Below are 15,372 nucleotides of genomic sequence, written 5' to 3' on the forward strand. Positions count from 1 at the left end.
AACTTAGCTAAACTGTTTAATAAAACCAGTGAAAACCTATTCCCAATGGAAGATTCTGTGTCTTCTGGAGCACTTTTAAAAAGAAATATGAATGCAAAATGTTGTCTTCTTTTATGCATACAGGATAAGCAAATACAATTAGTCATGTACTCATAATAGATTCTCCATTTATGGAAACTTTCGTGAAAAATGCATTGATCTGGTTACCACCACAAATTGCTGAATATGACATTCCTCTATATAGTATGAGTAAACAATGTTATTCCCAGAGTTATCTATAGGACGATCAGTGGGCATTAGGATGTAAATTAAATGAATATCGAAATATCTTAAGATTCCAGGGACATGCACTAGCAACTTAACATGAACCCCACTGGGTCAACACAACCTATCCACAGGGGACTACATCTTGGACGTTCTTACCTGCTGTAACCCAGTGGAAAAGGGGACAATAAATCGACATCCAACAAAATGATCATGAAAGTTAAGAAAGTTGGCAAGGCAGTTATTGATGCCTGCATGCAGTTGTTGCACCACTGATCTTGTTGCAGCTGACTTAGGGCCTATGCACATCTTAGGATGAGAAGTAGGAGGATGGCTCATTGCAACCAGCTTTAGCCCTCTGTGAGCACTAGCGATGCTGGCTGGAGCACAGCAGCTGGGGTTGGGTGTTTTGCATGGTTTCTCTTGCAGCTGCCTGATCCGAAGCATCTCAACCCAATCACTGCAGGCAAAGGTAGTTAGAGGGAGGATTCCCTTCGTGGAAAAAACATCGATAAATACTCGGCGTATAAGGAGAGAACTACATCGAGTTGGCTGTCATAACGGCAATTTTTTCAGAAATCAAACACCACCCACCACCTTCTAGCTAGCTTAGCCCACAGCCCGAGAACCACTACCATCTCCGGCAGCGGGAGGAGGAGGAGGCGGCGGCAGCTGGGCAGAAGCTAGCGCCCTGCTAACGTCAGCTAGCCGACCGCGGCTAGCGAGAGCCTGCGTGGAGCATTTGTACAGAATAATCACCATCTTACCCCTTTGTTTCAATTTGTCAGTGTCCTTCGCTGACGGCTTGGAACGCGTGTGGTCCCGATGTGTATTTAATGGCATGGTAAATGGGAATCCTGCGGTATAATATCCATCGCCGCTGTTTTTCTGCCATCCGCCCAACTTCAGTACCGAACGCCGCCGAGCCCCTGGATGCACTGCGCAGGCGCGCTGTCACCGTTGTCAGCTCACGGCCGACGGTCTGCGGCTGCAGTGTGAGATGCGCCCCGACCGATTGGAGCGATGTGCCGAAAATCCGGCTGTGCGCTCCCCAGTCCGAACCAAGGGTTAAAATCGGCATATGGTTTTCTTGCATATTATTTTCATTGTGCCCTCTGAATATTCATCCCGTGTTCCGTATTTTATGTTTACACTGTGTCATTCCAATGTCTTGTTTAGCGAAGGCTATTCATGCCATTTGTTGGTGGTACGTAGGTATTCTCGTTTTCTGAGAGGCGGATGTGTCACTTTGGAATGGAATTTATATTAGTGATTTGGTTTCGAAGTGTTTCTTAAAAACAAAAAAACCTAACTGTTATCTATAATGTTGGTTCTTATTCTTATACTAAATCTGGATTTGAATTAACACAGCAACTCCCGAGAACTTGTGAGGCTATGAGTTGATTCAATCATGCATACTTTCAGAGTTATCTGAGAAGATACAAAAGGTCAATATCTTACAAAAGGCGCTCTTTGTCACTGGGTTACCATCACCTTACCCTCTCCATATCTATCAATGAATGCTGGATGAATGAATACATAAAATGCAAACTTAATCTCGATATACCGTTTTGAAAAAGATACAGATAACGACATTGCACATTTGCCTATTGAATAACTTACAGTGGCAGTAACTCATGAGTTTTCTCTTTTAAGTGATGCAGTTAAGGGGTGATGATAATAAGGTCAAAAAAAGAGGGGAAAAGGCAGCAATATAGAACAGAACACCACAGTACGGAACGGTGCAGCTAGGTAAAACAGAGCAGAATACCAAAAGCAAAACAGAATATTTACATTAGCAATGTGAAAAACGAAGGCATCTTTCCGTTGTTCAGACATGTTGTGCCCATCATTACCACTAGGGGGAATCAAAACTCCGTTTTCTCGCCCAGTCACCCACTCGCTCACTCTCACGCCCGCACTGACAGCGACTTCCAAAGGTTTCCAGACAACTGTTACACATCCAGTCACGATAATTAAAAGACCACCATGCGTAAAGGTGGTGAGCTGCTGTTTGGTATCACGGTTTCATGCTCTTTTCTCTTTCGAGTAGCAGCCTTGTCAGTTTAAAAAGAGAGGAGGAGATGGGGTGATCGCCATTTTCAGATCGCACTGGAATCGGAAAGAGTAATGCTGTGATTTCCGTGTAGTAGCCCACCAGTCTTCATGCAGCGGGTCTTCTCCATATTTCAGTGGGTTTGGAGATGTGTGGGTAAGAGCGGGTGTAAGGGGAGAGAGAAGGGTGAAAGGAGCACGTGCATGTTGACACTGTAGGCTCATTAATATGGATCTGATGCGGCCTGGCTTAACTCCGCTCTTCTTCACTCATGTCTCTGATTTGCTTAAAGGTCAAGAGCAGGGGAGTGGCACTCTGCTCCGCCGGGCTCTCGGATATGCATCATTAGCTTGTATGGGGAAGAAGTAACCTCCAAGTTAGGAGGGGAGCATCTCATCAAAAGGAAAAAGAGTGCGTATGTGCATGTGTGCAAAATGTCCACACGTATTTCTGCATCTGTTCATTATGTATGTGTGTGTGTGTGTGTGTGTGTGTGTGTGTGTGTGTGTGTGTGTGTGTGTGTGTGTGTGTGTGTGTGTGTGTGTGTTTGTGTGAGTGCATATGAGTGCATGAGTGAACTGGTAAATGCTGCATGTTTGTGGGTTTAAAACGAGATCTATGAGTATGCTGGATGAGGACAGACAGCAGATGAGGGAGAAAGAGGGATATATATATGTGTGTGTGTGTGTGTGTGTGTGTGTGTGTGTGTGTGTGTGTGTATGAGAGAGAGAGAGAGAGGGGGGGGGGGAGAGCAAGAGACAGGCAGAGAGAAAGATTACTTTGTCAAACAGACGTTAATCCCTCAAACCCTAATACCAGGTGTGATCTGTGACATGTTTGTGGAACCAACCCTAGGCCAGTGTGTGTGTGTGTGTGTGTGTGTGTGTTTAAGATAGATTGAGTCTAGCTCAGACAGCCTCTTGGGGCATGTGAGAAATGACAGTTTTCTGTGTGTATGAGAAAGGGGGGGCAGACTGTTTGTGTGTATATGTGCATATGAGGGCATAAGAAAAAAAGCCGAAAAATGGATGGAGATCGTGTGAGTGTGACAGAGTGAGTGTTTGCATGTGTGTGCATGCAAGGGCATAATAAGCGGCAACGAAAAGGGAAAGAAAAATGAGAGAAAGAGAGAGAGAGCAAGAGGGCAGAGATTATAGCCCGTAGTGATGAATAAATTAGTTTTTCTCAGTCGTTTTGGTGCGTTTTTCGAACCACCCTCAACATTTGGGTAAGTGCATTTATCAGTAAGTACATGCATTTATCAATCCCTATGTGCAGCACCACACAATAGATCACCTGCAAAAGCCCGTAACTTGCTCAAAATCCTTACTTTATCTCTCGAAATTCACATCTATGTCAATGAACATCAGAATGACAAGTCTTTCTGTCATTGTTTACAACAAGATGGTCAAAATGCTTAGCCATGTTGTCAGTATAACAGTGTACTCCGTATTTTCTGATGTAAACTCTAGCTAAGGTTTCGATTACAATGACTGAAAATGCACAAGGCTGCACTTTTTCTGTATGGGATATATCAATTTCAACATCACCGTTAAAAATAGGAAGCACTCCTTAGGCAGAGCTGAACATGCAGCGCTGTATGGGGAATTACAGCGCTGTCTTTCTACCCCTCCTGACGTTCCTGTCTGTCGGGCCACAGATTGCCATCCACATCACAACGGGTATCTCCCCTTGCGATGCCACATGGAAGGACTTTTTTGGAAGATCTTGTGCAGCCTCTGCAGGCGTGTGCTGTGATGTCCTTGCATGCTGCATCCCTGGCAGCCAGCAGGGTCATCCGAGTATGTGGCTGGCGAGCGTAAACCTTCCACCTCCATGCTGAGTAGAACTCCTCAATTGGGTGAAGGAAGGGGTTGGAGGAATTCCATCAGCATCCTGTAGTGGGTCGCAAACCATTGCCTGATGGTGTTTGAGTGATGGAAACTCACATTATCCAAAATTGCCACATGCTTTGGTAAACAATGTCGAATTGGGCCCCTCTCATCATCAGAGGTGAGATCCCTGTAGACGGTGTCTAAGAAGTATAGGAGATGCTGTGTGCTGTATAATGGGAAGAATACAAGTTAGCACACCATGTTCTGAAATACCAGCACACATAGTCCAGTTCCATTACATGGTATATCCCAGAAGATACGAAATTAGTTTTATGAATTACATGTATTTTTTTTTTGACCCCCCCCCCCCTTTTCTCCCCAATGGACGAGCACGTGGCAGGATCACGCTATTCCCCCCCAGTTCCCCCTCCCCACGGAACAGGTGCCCTGACCGACCAGATGAGGTGCTAGTGCAGCGACCTGGACACATACCCACATCCGGCTTCCCACCCGCAGACACGGCCAATTGTGTCTGTAAGGACGCCCGACCAAGCCGGAGGTAACACTGGGATTTGAACAGGTGATCCCCGTGTTGGTAGGCAACGGAATAGACCACCACTCTACCTGGACGCCCCCATGTATTTTCATTTTGAACATGAAACAATTACATCAAATGTACACACATTCTTTTCTACAGCCATAGCAAATACTATACAATGTTGTACTGTTTACTTTAAAGTACAGTTACTGTATGCTCATAGATATTCTACCTGTACGTACTGGTACCATAGCTCCTTCACTATGTCGCCATTCCTTTCAAATGGTTCATGGTACAACTCTTCCATCTTCATCTGCTGTCTTTTCAGCTCCCTGCCCATATGGATGTTTTCTAAGACATTGTTGTCTTCTATAATGGCACTGTGTATCTCCCATAGTGTAATGGCATTATTTGCTATGACCATGGTGCAAATAGTCTCCGCCTGTTGAGGTGTGAAATGGGGCCCTCTGCCACCCCTGACCTGTTCTTTCTACAAAATGTTTGAATCATTGAGGACGCAGTTGTTCTCCCAACCTTCGGCTGCACCCTTCGACCAGCGTCAGCCATAGTAAGGCTGAGCGAGAACATGGTCCACAATTGTGGCGGTTATTTCATCGGGAACGTGCTTATGTCCTTGGCCTCTTCAACCTCTTGCTCTGTTTTGCCTCCCTACCCTTCCACCACACAGCCTTACTCCCCTTCGTCTTCACGGCTGTTGACCCTGTTCGTTTCCTCGTTGTTCTTCCATTGTCAGAAATCGTAACACTTTGTTGTGCTCGGTCTACACATGCTTGCCAACTGAAGGTTCATGAGACGCACCTCTGAGTTATTTTAGAGAACTGGTTGATCATTGGTTGATCTAACGCGTCACACGTTCTCCTTCGCTAGAGAAAGTCAAGATTCACCTGAGAGCAATTCATCAATTCACATTTACAAAAAGTCTGACAGAAACGTATAGAAAATATGCTTGACAGATTATAACAGCTGGTTCAACCATTTGGCATGTAATGACTTGTGCAATGAACTAATGCCTAGCTGTTTTGGATGTAAGACTACTCAACGGAGAACCAGTATAATACGTTTTGGTAATCATGACATAAGCAATTGATAATGTAGGAAACAGCAGACAACTGTACGTAATCATTTGCACACTCATTTGCATGAATGTGCCAAAGCGTGAATTGCTCTTGTGATGTGCACAAGTGACTAGATTTTGAGAATTTCAATTCTGATCTGAGAAATGTGCCAAAGTGTCTGAGAAAAACTGTAAGCTAATAAATTAATATTAAATTGATCAATGTTATCTTTTTTTTCTTTGCATTGATCAGAAATGGAACACACACACACACAGACACATACACACACACACACACACAATTTAGCAGTCACACTCATGCAGAGTGACAAGCTAAAGAATGATCAGTATTATGATATTTTAATCAATGCCTTGTGCCACTAATACTCCAGTATGTGAGGGTTCACCGTCTAGAATGTGTTATGTATGGTTTCTATGCCCCGGTCCTTTTTTATACAGAGTATGGTCTCCAGTAAACATACATACAACTTTCTGTCAATCAACACATCAATAGATGCACAGCTCATTGATAAAAACAGACATTATTTAGATGCCACATTACAAACTCGCTCATGTTCTCTCTTTACCTCTCCCCTTTTATATTGATCGCTCCGCTCATCTATCTCTGTCGCTTTATCTCTCCCCATTTGTTTCTTTGTAATTTTCTGAGCATTATGAAAGTGTCTCTACCAGTCTATGTTATATCGATACAGTACATGGTGAGGGTAAATGTGTACATACAACAAAGACATTTATGCACACCAGAGAGTATATCAGCAGAGAAAGCCTCCTAGGCGTTTTGAGCTTCAAACAGAAAGAACACTTCCGGTGTGGGAAGATGGCAACGCAAACTCCAATGTAACCCAACTATGCAGTGTCTTTGTGCACGTCTACATCTGCGTCTAAATTTGTGTCATCGTGTGACGTTTTTATTTTGATCGTCGATTTCATGTAATGGCTGGGAGAGCTGGCGTTGGGTCGGCTGAGAGCCTGGTCTGCCGCATCCTGTGGGCCCAGGGACCCCGCTCTGCCCGGAGCCGAGCCCGAGAGGAAACACCGAGGGCAGTCTGACAGGACGCGGAAGCGGGGCAGGCTAAGCTAACTGCTAGCCTATGCATGCTGGCAGTTCTGATAACACCGAGATAACACCTAGGGCGGTCTGGCGGCGGCCTTGCCTAGCATCGATTGTGCAGTGTTTTTGTCTGCGTCTGTGTTTGTGTCGTTGTGTGGAGTACAGGGGAGGTGTATCGAAGGTGTCTGGCTGTGAGAGCTGGCGTTGGATCGGCTGAGGGAGCCTGATCTGCTGCGCCCGGTGGGAACAAGGACCACGTCGCTGCCCGGAGCTGCGAGCGAAGAGGAAACACAGGGCGGTCTGACAGGACAGGACGCAGAAGCGGGGCAAGCTAAGCTAACTGCTAGCCCATGCAGACCGGCAGTTCCGACAGTCATCCTGGCTGGCGTTCGTTCTCTGGACAGTGGCATTTTTGGACTGTGTTGCACTGAGTGGACCGTGTTGTTAACTGTTTGTGTGTTTTTGTTTTTGTTTTGCTTTGTTCTCTCTGTTTTTATATGCATTTGGTGGTGTTATTTTTGGGAAGTTTTGGATATGTGTTTTTGTCTTTTGTTTTTGGGCTGGGGGAAACAAATTTTTGTTCCTTTTCATGAAATGAAATGACAAATCGTTCCTGATTCCTGAACATCGCACCAATTGGACCCCCCAATGCTGTCTAAAGGGTAAAGACTTCATTCTGTTATTTTTCAGCAACACACTGCATTGTGAGTGGAAGGCATATAAAGCAGCAGCAAGGATAAATACATGTGCCTAGTTGGCTCAGATATAGCACGCGGGAGCAAATCCTGGATTTCCCTGCATCAAAGATATACATGTCACATTATCCCCTCGGCTCTGACTGCATGGCTGATGCACTGCACATTACCGACAGGAGCTGCATGGCTAAAGAGAGGACAGCACACACAGCTGCAGTTGGCTAATGCACTGAAAAGTGGAGTACATCGTGTTTTTTTTTTCCGGGGTTGAAACCCAAAAAAAGAGGATAACAATGAGTTTAAACCGGCCTGCCAAACTATAGGGAATTGGTATTTACAGCGTGCCATGTACAACAGCTTTGCTAAGTCCTCATGACATTATGGCAAGCAGGATAAGGGTTTAGCTTGGAAAGTGGGTTTGATAAAAAATATGATCAGCTTATAAGTTCACAGTTGAAACTGGAGAGAAATTTCACTTGATTACAAACCCATCAACTAACAAATATATAAAAATATGTTTTTTCTTTTCCCTGAAAATAAAGCTTTGAAAAGCATCAGGGTAGATTAGTAAACACGATGCAGCACCGTGGCAGGTAGACTGATGTTTGGATATTGGTTGCAAGGCAGGGCAGATCAGGACTGGCATATCTGGGTATCAAGGGACACCTCTGTGTGTGTGTGTGTGTGTGTGTGTGTGTGTGTGTGTGTGTGTGTGTGTGTGTGTGTATGCACTATATACCTGTGTGTGTTTGAGCACGTACGCATACAAGCCTCAGGAACTGCTGACATGCTCCATGGTGCATATCTAGGAGAGTATAATTTAACTGTTTCCAGCTAATTTAAGGGCTGGGGACAAACCAGAAAAGGGACATTGTGTTTCTTTGTGCACTTTGCATTCTTAAAGAGTGCCTAACAACTATTGAAGAAATTGCCAGTTTTCTCTTTTTTTATTTTGTTTATTTGTGCCTTGATAAGATTTCATACATTTACCATATATGAATGCATACAACAGTCACCTTGCTCAACCATATCTTTAAAAGAGTGAAAGTCCATAAATCATTTCCCCAACACACAGGTGAACTAGTTTTATTACTGGAATACAAAAAAAAAACATTTGGGTCAAAGTGATAGTATAATAACTCCACACAAGTACTGCATAATCATATGGAGAAAATTTTAGAATGCATTTTGACACACAATCATAGATAGATAGATAGATAGATAGATAGATAGATAGATAGATAGATAGATAGATAGATAGATAGATAGATTGATTGATTGATTGATTGATTGATTGACTGACTGATTGATTGATAGACTCATAGAAACATTTTGGGAGAAATATTAGAGAAACTCACAAGAAATGCTCTTGCATGAGGCCCATCGACTATTTTTACAATTTAATCATATATCTTATAGAATCTGGCTACCCACCTCCGTTTTCATGGTGTTAGACAGATTGTGAAAATGCCCTTGAGACTAGAGGTCCTGACTTCAGTTGCTGTGTCAGGGATAACAAGGATAACATCAGTAACATACTTAATTAAGTATGTGATGCCTTGTCTTTACCTATAGAAAAAAGAAACACCTGTGCTAAGTCTTCCAATGTGCAGTTAGCTAAAGCAGACAAGCCTCAGAAATGCATCGAACCCTCTTACAGGCTCATGGTAGCCTCTTCGTGAACTAGACAAAACCCAAGATAGTAGTAACTAGGGCATCATGCATCTATAGCATGAAGATAGTAGTAACTAGGGCATCATGCATCTATAGCAGGCTATCTGAGGCCTGGGGAGGCGAAAGCACACAACAACATTTCACATGGCGTCTTCATGGTAGTAGCCCTCACAAATTTTTGGTCACTATACCCTTTGGGCAGACACAATATTGCACAACACAGCAAGTTCTGATTGCTGGGAAAACAGACCGTGTATGATTGTGTCACATGATTAGGGGCATCATCTGAAAATAAACCTCCATAATTGTGCTCATGCATCTAGGCTCACAAAAAGGTGCAGAAGAATACTGAAATCCAAAAACCCAACCAAATTGAAAACAGAACAGTTTTGTCTTCTTTTCATAATACTTGAAAAAATAACAATATAGAAATAGAATCCACCAGACAGTGAGAATATGTGGTATCTCTGTTACTGCCCGAATAAGATTTTGGAAGAATACTAAAGTTGTTCTACAGTAAAGCAGGTTGGCACACACACTTGCTGCGGGGATGAGGCTGCAACAAACACACCGGCACATACATACACATGGACACACAAATAATACTTAATGTTTAGACCTGTCAAACTTATTTAAACCTTCATGACACATTTTCATTTCAGCCGCATGCATCTGCGATCTCACCCTTTCGGTCACTACCCAAAGCTCATAACCAGAGGTGAGGTAAGGTGACCAGATTTCTCAAATCAAATCCGGGGACATTTCCAGTTTTGAGGTTAAAAAAATCAAATGTTATCATGATGGAATAAAAAAACTGGGACAATTACAGTTTCATTTATTTTGACCAATGTATACACATTTAAACAAAAATACTCAGTCATGTATGTATGTTTTCTGCATTTTAATCTAACGTTACAATGTTATGTTTCATATTTAAAAAAAGAATCATGAAAATCGGATTTGAGGTTTTTGAGTTATGGACCCTCAATGGAATCTCTACTCATGTAATCATTGAGAAAACCAGTCCAGATTACATCATCTGGACTGGTTTGGCGTGTGAAAATTAAAATTTTCTAGGACAGGGTTACATTGACAATGTTTACAAAGCCTACTCATATAATTTAAACATTCAATCCAAATAGCCTTAAGATAGTATAGCATGACAGTGCCCCTTTAAAAAAAACACACAATATGGTCATGTATTATACACATACATAGAATACACAACATTCTTTTCTGTTTGCTCTTGCACTTATCTTGTCAGGAGAGCCAGTCAGTGGTCCTGGTAGTCTGGAATGGATAAGAGTAGAAGAGAACATGAGCACAAAACTGAGAGAATAGGGATTTGAAATGTACCATTAACTAATTTAACCATGCAACAGCATCAGAAAGACTAAACAACAACAACAACAACATAATGCAACTGTATTAAAATAAAAATAGCCCACATGCTATAACTAGCACTGATAAAATCCACTCATCAGAGGAACATATTCACAGCTTTTGTATAGAAATGCATTAAGGATCAGGTCATGTTTCTCCTTCTGCCTCTCTCTCTCTCTCTCTCTCTCTCTCTCTCTCTCTCTCTCTCTCTCTCTCTCTCTCTCTCTCTCTCTCTCTCTCTCTCTCTCTCTCTCTCTCTCTCTCTCTCTCTCTCTCTCTCTCTCTCTCTCTCTCTCTCTCTCTCTCTCTCTCTCTCTCTCTCTCTCTCTCTCTCTCCCTTACCTAATGTGCATATTTCTCTGAAGAATGTATCTTCTTCAGGATGGCTTTGTTGCTGGCTAGCATCTCCATGATCTCCTGACAAGGGAGGTTGATGTTGTTCTTCAATATTAGCATGGCCTTGATGGTCTCAATGGTGAATCTACACTCACCGGCCACTTTATTAGGCACACCCGTCCAATTGCTTGTTAACGCAAATTTCTAATCAGCCAATCACATGGCAGCAACTCAATGCATTTAGGCATGTAGACATGGTCAAGACGATCTGCTGCAGTTCAAACCGAGCATCAGAATGGGGAAGAAAGGTGATTTAAGTGACTTTGAACGTGGCATGGTTGTTGGTGCCAGACGGGCTGGTCTGAGTATTTCAGAAACTGCTGATCTACTGGGATTTTCACGCACAACCATCTCTAGGGTTTACAGAGAATGGTCCGAAAAAGAGAAAATATCCAGTGAGCGGCAGTTCTGTGGGCGAAAATGCCTTGTTGATGCCAGAGGTCAGAGGAGAATGGCCAGACTGGTTCGAGCTGACAGAATGGCAACAGTAACTCAAATAACCACTCATTACAACCGAGGTATGCAGAAGAGCATCTCTGAATGCACAACACGTCGAACCTTGAGGCAGATGGGCTACAGCAGCAGAAGACCACACCGGGTGCCACTCCTGTCAGCTAAGAACAGGAAACTGAGGCTACAATTCGCACAGGCTCACCAAAATTAGACAATAGAAGATTGGAAAAACGTTGCCTGGTCTGATGAGTCTCGATTTCTGCTGCGACATTCGGATGGTAGGGTCAGAATTTGGCATCAACAACATGAAAGCATGGATCCATCCTGCCTTGAATCAACGGTTCAGGCTGGTGGTGGTGGTATAATGGTGTGGGGGATATTTTCTTGGCACACTTTGGGCCCCTTAGTACCAATTGAGCATCGTGTCAACGCCACAGCCTACCTGAGTATTGTTGCTGACCATGTCCAACCCTTTATGACCACAGTGTTCCCATCTTCTGATGGCTACTTCCAGCAGGATAACGCGCCATGTCATAAAGCTCGAATCATCTCAGACTGGTTTCTTGAACATGACAATGAGTTCACTGTACTCAAATGGCCTCCACAGTCACCAGATCTCAATCCAATAGAGCACCTTTGGGATGTGGTGGACCGGGAGATTCGCATCATGGATGTGCAGCCGACAAATCTGCAGCAACTGCGTGATGCTATCATGTCAATGTGGACCAAACTCTCTGAGGAATGTTTCCAGTACCTTGTTGAATCTATGCCACGAAGGATTAAGGCAGTTCTGAAGGCAAAAGGGGGTCCAACCCGGTACTAGCAAGGTGTACCTAATAAAGTGGCCAGTGAGTGTATTTCTGCTGTCTGTCCAAATGTCATTCATGAGGGAGAACACCCTCTCTACTGGTGCATTACTCCCAGGTAGGCACAGGACAACAGATACACATCTGGCCAGGTTAGTGTGTGGGATTTTGTTTGCTTTAAAGTGAGAGAACACTGTGCTCCATCTCTGAAAGAGAGGTGTCTCATCTTTTCTTCAGTCTTCAAGTGCCCCCCCTTTCAAGAATTCATGCAGAGCAAAGACCTCGTCAAATAGTGTATCCTCATTGATGTGGACACTGGGGCACTTTTCTTTCAGTCTTGTGGCTGCCTTCTCAATCTCCTCACGCTGAGGTGTCTTTTTTAAAAGTAGACAGTTTAAGTCTGAGAGAGAGTCTGCATGCTTTCCCCAAGCCTGTATGTAGTTGACAGCAGTGGTGAAGAATGACCGGGATGTGGTTAGAAAGGTGTGTCTCGTCATTGCTCCATTTTCTTCAAGCTCCCTTAGGAGTCCTCTGGCCAGAACTGGGATGAAGTTGTTGTCATGTTATGCAGTCAATTTTGCCTCTAGGTTTCTCAGAATTGCAGCAGACTCCACAGCACAGCGGTCCTGGCCTTCAAGCATCTTGATTGTGTCACTGAACATGGTCAGGTTTCCATGGGCAAAGGCCAGCCACAGCTCAGTCAGTGGATCTTCAAACATCCTTCGCAGGACAACAGGGCATTTCTCTTCAGAGAGAAAAAAGGATTTCAGTGGTGCATACATTTTCAGCACTCTTTCTAGTGCAGGGAGCATAGACAGCCAGTGAACATTGCTGTGCCCTAATATGTTGTGGTACTCCTGGCCAACAAATTCACAAAAGCTCTTCAGTCTTTCTACTCGAATGGTAACGTTACGGTAACGTTAGCCTACGTTTGAGTCGCTATTTCCAATGTAACTTTTCTTACTGTGCCAGTGTGTGGCCACTCCTAGCTTATGTTACACTGTTTGTGCTACACTGACTAGCTGAGGGATGTCGAGGGTGAGGGGATGAGGGATGTTGGCACTAACGTTAACTGTTAGCTGGGGGATGTCATGGTTCATGTATAGTAACGGTTAGCCCAACTCACAGTCCCACACAAAATAAAGTTCTTCACACACGTACTTACCGTATAACGCAGTAAATCCAGCCAGGACCAGGTCCCCTAAAATCCTCAAGCCTTGGATCAGTGACAATGTAGAAGCCATGGCACGAATGACGAGAGCTCTTCTTTTGATTTCCGCGCGCTCTCTGCTCGCTCGGGCTTCATAGTAGCCTAGCAACAGCAGTGCATCGGCAGCAGTGCGACCACCAGCTACCGGTCTCGCGTATAGAGATTGGTAGAGACGACGTCTATCTATCTGGTCTCGCGTAGTTCGCTCCGCCTCCAAACAGTAGGCGAAGGGCGAGAGACTACGTTGTTTCTTTGTTATTATTAATATCGAAACATTAACACACCGTTGTTCTGTGTTCTAGTCTGCTCGCAACAAGACGTATACCATACATAAAATGCTGAAATCGGGGACATTTCCGGGGACAACTTTAGCCGGGGACAGGACATCCAAAACGGGGACTGTCCCCGGAAATCGGGGACGTCTGGTTGGAAGGGTTGGAACAAAGATTGACTGGTAATTTGAGCACTTTGTCTTCCGGCTCAGCTTCTTCTTCACCACAACGGTCCGGTATAAATGTCCGCATTACTGCTGATGCTGCACCAATCGCCTGTCAATCTCCCGCTCCCTCCTACCCTCACTCGTGAACAATACCCCGAGATACTTGAACTCCTACACTTGAGGCAACAACCCATCTGTTTGAAGTCTTTTTCTTACTTACTTGGTCTGGTTTTCGTTGAAAGATGATTGGAGGCGTGGTTAAGCAATAAGATGACGTCACTGCGAGGTGCCGTTGCATCCCGTGGAGTGAGTTAATGGCGGCAGTTTGCGTAAACGCCTCAGGATACGCCACTTTGAAAACGCTGTTCAGGACACTACAGGTTCACACCATTTTAGCTCAAGGACTTTGAAGAAAACCAACTTTCTTTTATTTTTGAGGCTCCATCCACCATCAACCAAAACTGAACTAAAATACCCAGACGGAGTCCGCCGCTTACGGGAGCTGAGACCCACGCGGCTGAGGCCTTGTCTGACGGACCTGCTAACTGCTAGCCCGCTACCACGGTAAGCTAGCCCACCTCCCGGCTATTTCTCTCGTCTTGGAAATCAGTCCTTCTTCCTGTTTCTTCCCTCGGTTCCATCTTTTCTGCACACTCTAGGTTAGGACTTGTATTGCGTGTTTAACCCTTAACCCCTAGTCCATAATATCGTCTCCAACCCGGAGGGACCAATCCACCATAGAATAAAAATAACAGCCAGAATCTATTTTATTTGCTGAGGACATTTTCACATCACCAGGAATTTGAACTGATGCGTCGCTCATTTGGGCATAACATAAAAATTAGAAAGAAGATGTGAAAAGTAATGGGTGATGCCAGAAAACAAAAGATATAAACGTAATGTGAAAATGTGAAGGTATATATAAGCCTATAGGGTTCCTGTTCTTTGTATATTAGAGTGTGAAATCTATGTGAGCAAAATGTTGTACAAAATTATTGTGAGCAGGCAATCTGTGTACTCAACGGGATAGTTTATGGACTATGTAGTGAGACTGCGGAGGCACAAAACAAGTTTAAATCAGGATGTGTGAACCTTGCTACTCTGTCACTATGATTTAGGTTGACCTACAATAAGGGAGAAGGAAAGAGTTGAGCGTCTTGCTCAGGGACCCTTGGGCAGGACAAAAGAGCTCTTGCCCACTGAATTGTCTAGAACTTGGAGCATTTTGCTGGATGCTTGGTTTCACCCAGCCTGGTCACCCCTGAGGACTCGTATTACGATGTGGCGAAAGTGCCTGAAAACTTTAGCTTTGGCTTTAATTCATCTTTGTCCCATTGAAAAAACAGATAAGGTCATTTATCTTGTGCTGTTACAGCAGCCTTCTCTTGGTTGGATGAAGCGGACCATATATCACACTCACAAGATAATATCTTGCAGGAAAGCAGGAAGCTGCAATATAGGGGATGATGACAGTGC

The sequence above is a fragment of the Lampris incognitus genome, chromosome 13, assembly GCF_029633865.1.
Source record: "Lampris incognitus isolate fLamInc1 chromosome 13, fLamInc1.hap2, whole genome shotgun sequence".
In the NCBI taxonomy this organism is placed as follows: domain Eukaryota; kingdom Metazoa; phylum Chordata; class Actinopteri; order Lampriformes; family Lampridae; genus Lampris; species Lampris incognitus.